The sequence below is a fragment of the Mercenaria mercenaria genome, chromosome 5, assembly GCF_021730395.1.
Source record: "Mercenaria mercenaria strain notata chromosome 5, MADL_Memer_1, whole genome shotgun sequence".
NCBI lineage: Eukaryota > Metazoa > Mollusca > Bivalvia > Venerida > Veneridae > Mercenaria > Mercenaria mercenaria.
The window spans coordinates 17,585,400-17,594,719 of NC_069365.1; positions in this window are offsets into that span (position 1 = coordinate 17,585,400).

Genomic DNA, 9,320 nt, shown 5'->3' on the forward strand with positions numbered 1-9,320 from the left:
CTCGTCAATGCGCCTGGGGTGTTCCAGTCCTTGATGTCTAAAGTTCTTGAAGGCTGCGAGGGCTTCGCTATCAGCTACCTTGACGATATATGTGTCTATAGTTCCAGTTTAGAAGAACATCTAAGGCATGTACAAATAATATTTGATAGATTAAGGCAACATAAGCTTAAACTCAAAATGAAGAAGTGTCAATTTATGCAACCTCAGACAAAATACCTAGGTTTTATCATAGATAGGAAAGGTGTAAGGCCAGATCCTGAAAAAGTTCAGGCTATAAAAGATATACCAGTTCCAAACTGTGTGAAATCCGTGAGATCACTCTTAGGAATGACAGGATTTTACCGTCGATTCTGCAATGGGTATGCTGAAATTGTGGAACCGTTGGTTAACCTTACCAGAAAAAATGTTAAATTTAACTGGACTCCCTCTTGTCAAACTGCATTCGAAAAAATAAAATCTAGCTTGATACAAATACCTTACCTGTCATTCCCGGATCCTAACAAACCATTTTACCTGTACACTGATTGTTCAGATCTTACCCTAGGGGCATGTTTGACACAAAAATGTGATGATAACGAGGTGGGAGATTTTAACGGGGAGAAACCGATATTCTTTCTTTCACACAGATTAAACCCTGCCCAAACAAGATATTCCGTTATAGAGAAGGAATGTTTTGCAATACAGTACTCATTAAATCAGCTTGATTACATAATCCACGGCTGTGATATCACAGTGCGGACAGACCATAAGGCATTGGTTTACCTATTAGAATCTAAAATGCAAAATAAAAGAGTACAGATGTGGGCCCTCAGTATCGCAGGCTATAATTGTAAAATAGAATATATACCAGGCAAGAAGAATGTTGTAGCAGACTTTTTGAGCCGACCCCCAAAGTCAGATACACCAGTTTCCGAGGATGGGAATCTGTCAGACACTGAGATCGATATACCTGATAACACCTTTAAGATACGCGAAGAACCCTCTGCTCAGGTCCCAGTTGAAATCAGTGCAAAAAATTCAAACCATGTCGACCCAAAACAGGTTATCGATAAACAAATTCTCCCGCAAGACCTTCCCTTGGACTCTATCCCTGATTTTGACAAATTCAACATGGTTGAAGAGCAAGGAAAAGATTCCGAACTCTCTCAATTGAAGCAAAAACTCCGCCTTAATCAGGCATCAACAACAGAATCGCAAAAATTTTTAGAGTCAGAAAACATACTATATTACTTGTCAAATGCTAATGAAAATCCTACCCTTAGGTTATATGTTCCGGAACACTTACGGAAACTGGTTATCTTTCATTATCACGACAACAATGGTCATGCCGGTAGCCAAAGGCTTTTTTCAACACTAAAACAAAAATATTATTGGCCAAACATGTTTAAACAACTTCATAGCTACGTTGCAAAATGTGTTCTTTGCCAAAGTAGAAACCTGTCAAAAATTAAATCCCCCATAAATCCAGAAACAGACTGTCCGCCTTTTCCATTCTCGGTTATATCACTTGACGTTTGCGGACCCTATCCAAAAACCATGTCGGGAAATAAGTATATAATCTGCTTTATGGATAATTACTCTGGGTTCATAGAAGCTTTTCCTGCACCCGACAAGAGCTCCGATACTTTAATCCACTTGCTACTCAATGAAATATACCCTCGCTGCTCTTGTCCCCTGAGAATCATCACTGACAATGGCAGTGAATGTACGAGCTCGGCTTTCGAAGATGTCCTACATGAATTGAACATTGAACATATTAAAACTACTACTTATCACCCGGCCGCAAATGGTATGAATGAAAGGTCACATGCCACTATAAATAACATCCTTTCCAAACAGACTCAAGAAAATGTCAAATACTGGGATATGTATCTTAATCTGGCACTGGCTGCAATGCGATTTTCCACTTCTGAAAGTTCCAAAACCACGCCCTACTTCCTCCTTTTTAACCGTGACCCAATTTTACCCATAGATAACCTATTACGCCCTAGAAGGAAGTACCACGGTGAATGTTTCCATAAGATCATTTTACAGGAACAGCATCGAGCTTTCCTAAACGTCCGCCGCGAACTGAAATTGTCTAAACGTAGACGTGCTAAATATGCAAATAAAAGTGCACAAGATGTCAAATTCAGTATAAACGACCCTGTTTACTACAAAAATTTCCAACGCCAGAACAAACTTGAACCAAAATGGCGTCCCTACTACAGAATAATAGAACAAAAATCCCCCTTAACCTATGTCATAAAAAACCAGTTAGATAACACTGTTGTGAAAGTTCATGCCGAACAAATTAGACATGCCAACATTGATGATAGCCTGTTCCCAAACCAAACTCAGATCGACCCTTAAGAAAAACGAACTATGTTGTCTACCCTGAAGATAGCAGCTCTGATTCAGAGAATAACTCTGCTTCAGCCACCGGGTTATCCCCTATAACAAAACGGGTGCGCATGCACCGGGAAGATTCTGATAGTGAGGATGACATTCCGCTAGCAGAACTACAAAAACATCTTAAGAACAAACAACTCCAGGAACAACAACACCCAGTTAATCACTCACACCTAACTCAATTAAACCCCTCCACAGATTCCGATTCAGATATGCAAACTGCGCCAGAAGATGGCGGAGAAAAAATGATCATTGACTACTAAGTTATGATTTTTTTTATATATATAGTAAACATTTAGAAATGTTCTCACTATGAAGTTTACTTTTATTCTTCAGAATATTCAGGATGGCTGTGACAATTTTTGACGAGATCGCCTTTGTCATTTTCACAAGAAACTACCCATTACGGGTCAGGACTGCTCTCTCTATGCTAAGGCGCGTCGCCCTGCAAGGTGTCACCTTGCCAGACTCCATGGCATACGACATCTTGGAGGATGGACTGGCACATGGTCTGGGGAGGTTTATTTGCAGGAACTTCCGCGGGGTTTCTGCTCACCACCTTCTCCGGGCCATGGAGGAGCTTCGGCTGCAGCTCGGATTTTCCGGCTTTGTCAGGGATACGATCCGCCCTGGAAATCGCCGTACCCTACGGGGTATTGCGCAGGACGTCCTTCGTGATTGGCCACACGAAGTCACGTCTTATGGGGTTCGGATCGATCCTTTGGCTTTCAGACGTGAATTGCGCCGGCTCCCCGAACTCCTCCGAGCCCCCATCCTCCTGCAGAGAGACCTTGGCCTGTGGGGCTCGACAACGGTCGACCCTGTTCCTTACGTAGAGATGGACCTTGCAGGATTTAATTCCTAAGTATATCATTTGGAAAATATTTTCTTTCCTATCTCTACCCCTAACAATCACGTTCCTGTTGTTCATCACTATTAACACGTTAAGTTACTGTGGGCTGGTTTACATAAAACTTACTTGATTGGTTTATTGGTTTACAAGGAATGGGAATTGTATCTTACATGACAACTTACACATCGCTAATCTATTTTTTTTTTTACTTTTTCAGCGACACGCCAAAATCATGATTTTTCCCTTACTTTTCTGCTGCCTAGGGGTCATACAATGTCTAGAACTTTATGAAAATGTTGTTTTTAACAAAGTCTCCAAAGTTTCTAATACAAAATCCAGTTGGAATGTCGCGTTGGTTTTAGACCATTCTTCCTTTGAAACATTCTTAGACAAAATACAAAAACAACTTGTTTTGGCTGAAAATGTTACAGCATCAATGCATACCAAATTTTCTACTCAAAATCAAGAGGGACGGTTACATTTTGATGTCCCCGCCATTCCTGATTCTATAAAAAACGTACTAGGGGAAATTTCGTACTTAAAAGAGCAGTACCACCACCTGACTTCCAGTCTTACTGACTTTAATCACCTATCTAGTCGTGAGCGTCGATCGATTCTACATTTAGGGGGTGTCTTTAAGTTTTTGTTTGGCACCGCTTCAGATTCTGATGTCTCTACTATAAAACACAATGTTGTCAAACTCGCAAAACACAGAAAAGTATAATTCACATTTTAGAAAATAATTTGTCCATTCTAAATGTATCTCGAACTCAAATCTCACAAAATCGCTAAACCATAAATGACTTAATTACTTCCGTTGAACAATTAGAACGAAGAATCAACCTTTGGCAATCAAAGATGGAAAAACACCTTGAAATAGTTCAGCAGTATAGTATACATTTTCATAATTTAGAATTATTCATAGATGAACTTAAAAATATGCTTCTTCATGCGACGTTACATTTTGAAGATTTTAAAATTCAATTAAATATGCTTAGCACAGAACGAGTAACCCCTAGTCTCATTTCTTCTTTACACTTAAAAGCTCTGTTATATGAAATTTTATCACAGGTCCCACAAACTTTAGTACTCCCTGCAAACCCTTCTAGTGAATTATGGCGTTTTTACGAATTCTTGCATTGCTCTCCCTTCATTGTTGATAAACAAATCATTGTTAAAATATCAGTTCCACTCCTTGAAATAAATAATAGATTCGACATTTTTGAAATTTTCAATCTGGAAACGCCTTATATAGCAACAAATTCCACCGAACCAAAGGATGCAAATCCTTCTGACTTAACAGCTGTTTACGATTTAGAATCAACTGCCATAGCAACTAATGCCGAAAGAACCCAGTATGCCCTGCTCACCAACGAGGAATAACAAACTTGTAAACATAGTTTAACGGGGTTCTGTACTTTTCGTTCGGCAGTTTACCCTATCAATCTCTCAAAATTATGTGTAGTCGCTTTATTCATTAAAGATACTGATTGTACCTCAAAGTTTTGTTCTGTGCTTGTCAAGCCAAATAGAAAACTACCTATTGCAGATTATTTGTTTCAAGGATTTTGGGTTATTTCAACAAAAACCGACATCAAAATTGTAATCATCTGTAAAACACTTTCAAAAAGCCATTCTATTGTAATTGCTAAAGCGCCTTTGAGTGTTGTGAAAATTGAAATGAACTGCAAAGCATACAATGATTATTTCACTTTAGGCTCTTGGTATCAAAATTCTTCAAAATTTAACATTAAAAATGAACTAGAGACGTTTACTTTCCCAAATTTTTCGGTAAACTCTCTATGGCGCCCGATCACGCACTCTCACCATAATAATTCTATTATTCAGTTGCCCCCTAAGCTGGGCCCCCTTAAACAAATCCCTATGAGTCAATTGATTAACGAATTAGAGTTCTTACGCATGAATGATATTCAACAATACGATGTCTTTCCTGTGTGGGCTATCATTGCAATATGTGTAACTGTTCCTCTTATTTTATTTTTGGCACTTTGTATTTACTGTTTTTGCAAAAAGAAACGTACAATTAACCGATCTGTCACCGGCAGCAAGAAAGGTACTGGGAATTTCAACACATCTAACTACGGCGTATATTCGAGGGCGGCCACCGCAGACGACGTGGCGTGTACACATACTACACTTGATAACATTAAATTGACGCCCACTGCTCCTGATACTGGAAAAAACGACCAACGCAGCACACTTATCTCGGCACTATACCCGTTACTAAACAAAAAAACAGTTAACTAAAAAGAAAACAAAAACGAAAAACATACTGCAACCAGACCACACATCACCATTACGCTCATATGTGCTTGGACTTTGTCATGTCAAATTTATAAACATTTCATCTAACAAACCTAAGGCTCAGCAAGTATTATATAAATTACGAAAGGAACTTGTACAAGTTTCAGTGACTATATACTTTATGTAAACTGTATCTATTGTGCCGCTTGCAAATTAACTGAGATGCAATATCAATGCCGGAAATCAATAAGTAGACGAACGAATAATTACATGTTCTAAAAGATACATTACAGATAATTAACGAAGCACTCACAAACGACCATCCTACACAAACCTACTTCCACAGATGCGACAGTATTGACCAGAAGGCTTCTGCAGAACGTTTTCAGCGACCAGGAACACCAACAACCGACGACGAGCTAGACCAACCCCCTTGATGATGTTCGACCACACCCCTTAGTGTTTCGACCAGAGTATTTTAAAATAAAGTTATGTACAATCCTACACATTAACGCTTACTTTATTAATTATAACTATCGCTAGTCAATTCCACCAACTATGTGCCGAACTTTCAACAAGTTATAATTCATTTAGCATAATTCGGAACACTCTTAACGACATATCATAATTACAAAAATATTGTAAATTCGGCTATTGCATTATCTAAATTATGCATTATTTAAGAAATGTACATATACCACCATAAATTTATACAATTACTACCAAATTCAATTTTATATTTTCAGCACTTATGGAATGTGTGTCACCCATGCCAGACTCTAAAGGAAAAATCTCTATATAGACAGGGAGGAAAGATAGAATGCCTACCGCACGGTGCACAGTAAACGTGAACTACGTACAAGTAAATACTGTGAACTATACACAATACCTAAAGATGTCACACCGGGAATACTGTGAACTATACACAATACCTAAAGATGTCATACTGTGAATACTGTGAACTATATGTCAGCATACTGAAAATAAATCAGTGCGTAGTGCGGTTGAAATTATACATACTGTGAATACTGTGAACTATATGTTAGCATACTGAAAATAAATAACATTATGCATTCTATCCTTTTCCCATAGCTACAATATTATATCGTTATCATACTATATATGTGTTTATTTGTTTTCAAAATTCTTATTTTCGTACATTCGTTAAACGTAGATTGAGATTTTTCCTTTAAGTCTGTTGTACATAATGTAAAAAAAAAATATTACTACTAATAATAATAATGTGTGTTCTTACCATAAAATATTGCTTGAAACTTTGTACCTGTATTAAACTTTCCTTTTTCAGCTTGCTTTGTTGTATTGCTCACCGAAGACTGATGCTCCAACCAAAAACTACCCTCTATTTATTTGCAACCCCCGAAATTAATTACGAGTAAAAAGTTTCATTTCCGACTTAGATAAGAAATTAGTTGAGAAATTTACTTCCTAATTGACATTGAGTAATTATATAGGTGAGAAAATTGATTAACGAGTTGGGTAATCATAGCAATTATCTACTAACTCGAGGACACCTGTCCTTTGATTTCAATTAAGGTTAGAGCTGACACTAATAACCACTAAATCTCTTTCAAATCGACAGAGCATCCGTTCTCGGTAACATGTAAAAAAAAAAAAAGAAAAATGCAAATTATTCTATTAGAACAGAAATATATTGTTACATGTATAAAATTCTTATATATTCCTTCACTACTTGTATATGCATTCTCATTGTTACATGCAAATTATTCTATTAGAACAGAAATATATTGTACATGTATGATATCCTTATATATTTATATTTTTTTTGATTATATGCATTCTCATTTGTTACATGCAATTTATTCCATTAGAACAGAAAAAAATTTTTCCGGCGGGTAACGAGTGTGGGATAATGGGGTTTTTCTACCAAATAATTTGGGATTAAATTAGGATTAAATACGATTTTCTCTGTTCTAACTAAAATTATTAACATTGTGTATTGTACAAAAGAAAAATATAATTTGTTGTTGTTACCCTATTGACAGGTGAAATATCCCTGGGCCTTTTGTCTATCATAATTAAGTTGTAGATATGTCGGGGATAGGGAATGGACAAAGTTATGACTTCAAGTAATATGTTACCTTGACAGATTAATGTCAGAAAGCGACTAGCTACATGGGCCTGGTATCACGAACCTGTCACTAGAGTAGCCATTGACATATACCCTAATTAGTTTTCCCTCTATATAAGAAACGTCAAAATGTTTGTAAGTTAGTTAGCCTTAGACTACCACTGTGGTACTAAATAAAGTATACTTAAACGTTAAACTTGTGTTGTTACGTGTCAAATTTATGCCGTCAAGGATGTACTTTATAATCCTTGGTAACGTGTTAGAATCGAAATAACATATCTCATTTAGTGATTTGCTCTTGAATAAAGTCATTGTTTGTCGTTCAGATGCATATTATTATGTCACTCGGACTCCGCCCTCGTGATATAATTCCTTCGCATCTGAACTCCAAACAATGATTTATTCAGCGACAAATCACTAAATGGGATATATTCTTTCTTAAATAACATGAACCCAGCTTCACAGTCGAAAAACTAGGTTTAACGATGGATAAACTAGGTTTTTCGAACGTAAAATCATGTAAACCTATTCTTTCGAGAAAAACATAGGATTACTTCGTAAACCATAGTTCATGCTTGTAAGTGTAGGTTCACGTTGTACACCCAAGTTAAAGTTCAATCGAGAAACCTAGTTTATCGGACGTAAACATTAGTTCAAGAGAGTAAACTATAGTTTACGCCCGTTATCCCGTGTGTTCGCTCGAAAATTTATGTTAGTATTCGATTATCCTTGGTTTTTGACCAAGAATGTAATTATTGGATAATTTGATTGCCGAGAAGCATTGTTTACGGATGTGAACCTATGTTTACGACCATGAACTTGGGTTTACGAGCGTTAACCATAGTTTACGAACGTGAACCTAGGTTTACGTTCGATAAACTTGGGTTTCTCGAACAAAACTATGATTTTTGGTCATTATCCTATGTTCACGAGCGTGAACCTATGTTTACGGTCGTAAACCCATGTTCACGGTCGTTAACCTAAGTTCTCGATCGTTAACATATGTTCACGTTCGTAAACCATGCTTTACACTCGTGAACCCTGGTTTACTCCCGTAAACATAGGTTCACGCTCGTGAACTTTGAATAACGGCCGAAATTCAAAGTTCAATTGAAAAACCTAGTTGAAACCTGGGCGTGTTTTCGCTCAAAAATATGGGTAAATATTAGAAAACCCTGGTTTTACGTTCGAAAACCCTAGCTTTTATCGATTGTCAATCCTAGGTTTTCGACCGTGAACCTGGGTTTACGTTATTATTGGACAATTCGCGTGCCATAACCGTTTATATAGATTTCTAAAGAAGCGATGATAAACATTGAGGGACATAATATCAGATAAGATATAAAAGTATTAAACACAACATCTATATTTCGATATGCAATCACCCTCCCCTCCACGACACACATCATGTATGAATGTACGGACACTGATCAGGTGGGACGATTTTCTTGTCGGTATGAGGGAAATTTTGGGCTCGAATAACGCTACATACCGGGCTGTTAATGATTATTGTCTAGTCATGTTTCTTTCCTAATACGATGGTTAGTAAAACTGACGTACCCGTAATAATGTATTTTTTTTTTAAAAAAAGAGTATTCAATTCCTACCATGAGATTACTTTAACTAATTTTTCAGGAGGGCGTAGGTTCAGGCCCGACTAGGAGCAAACTTTGTTCATTATATTTCTTTTTCAAGTACGAT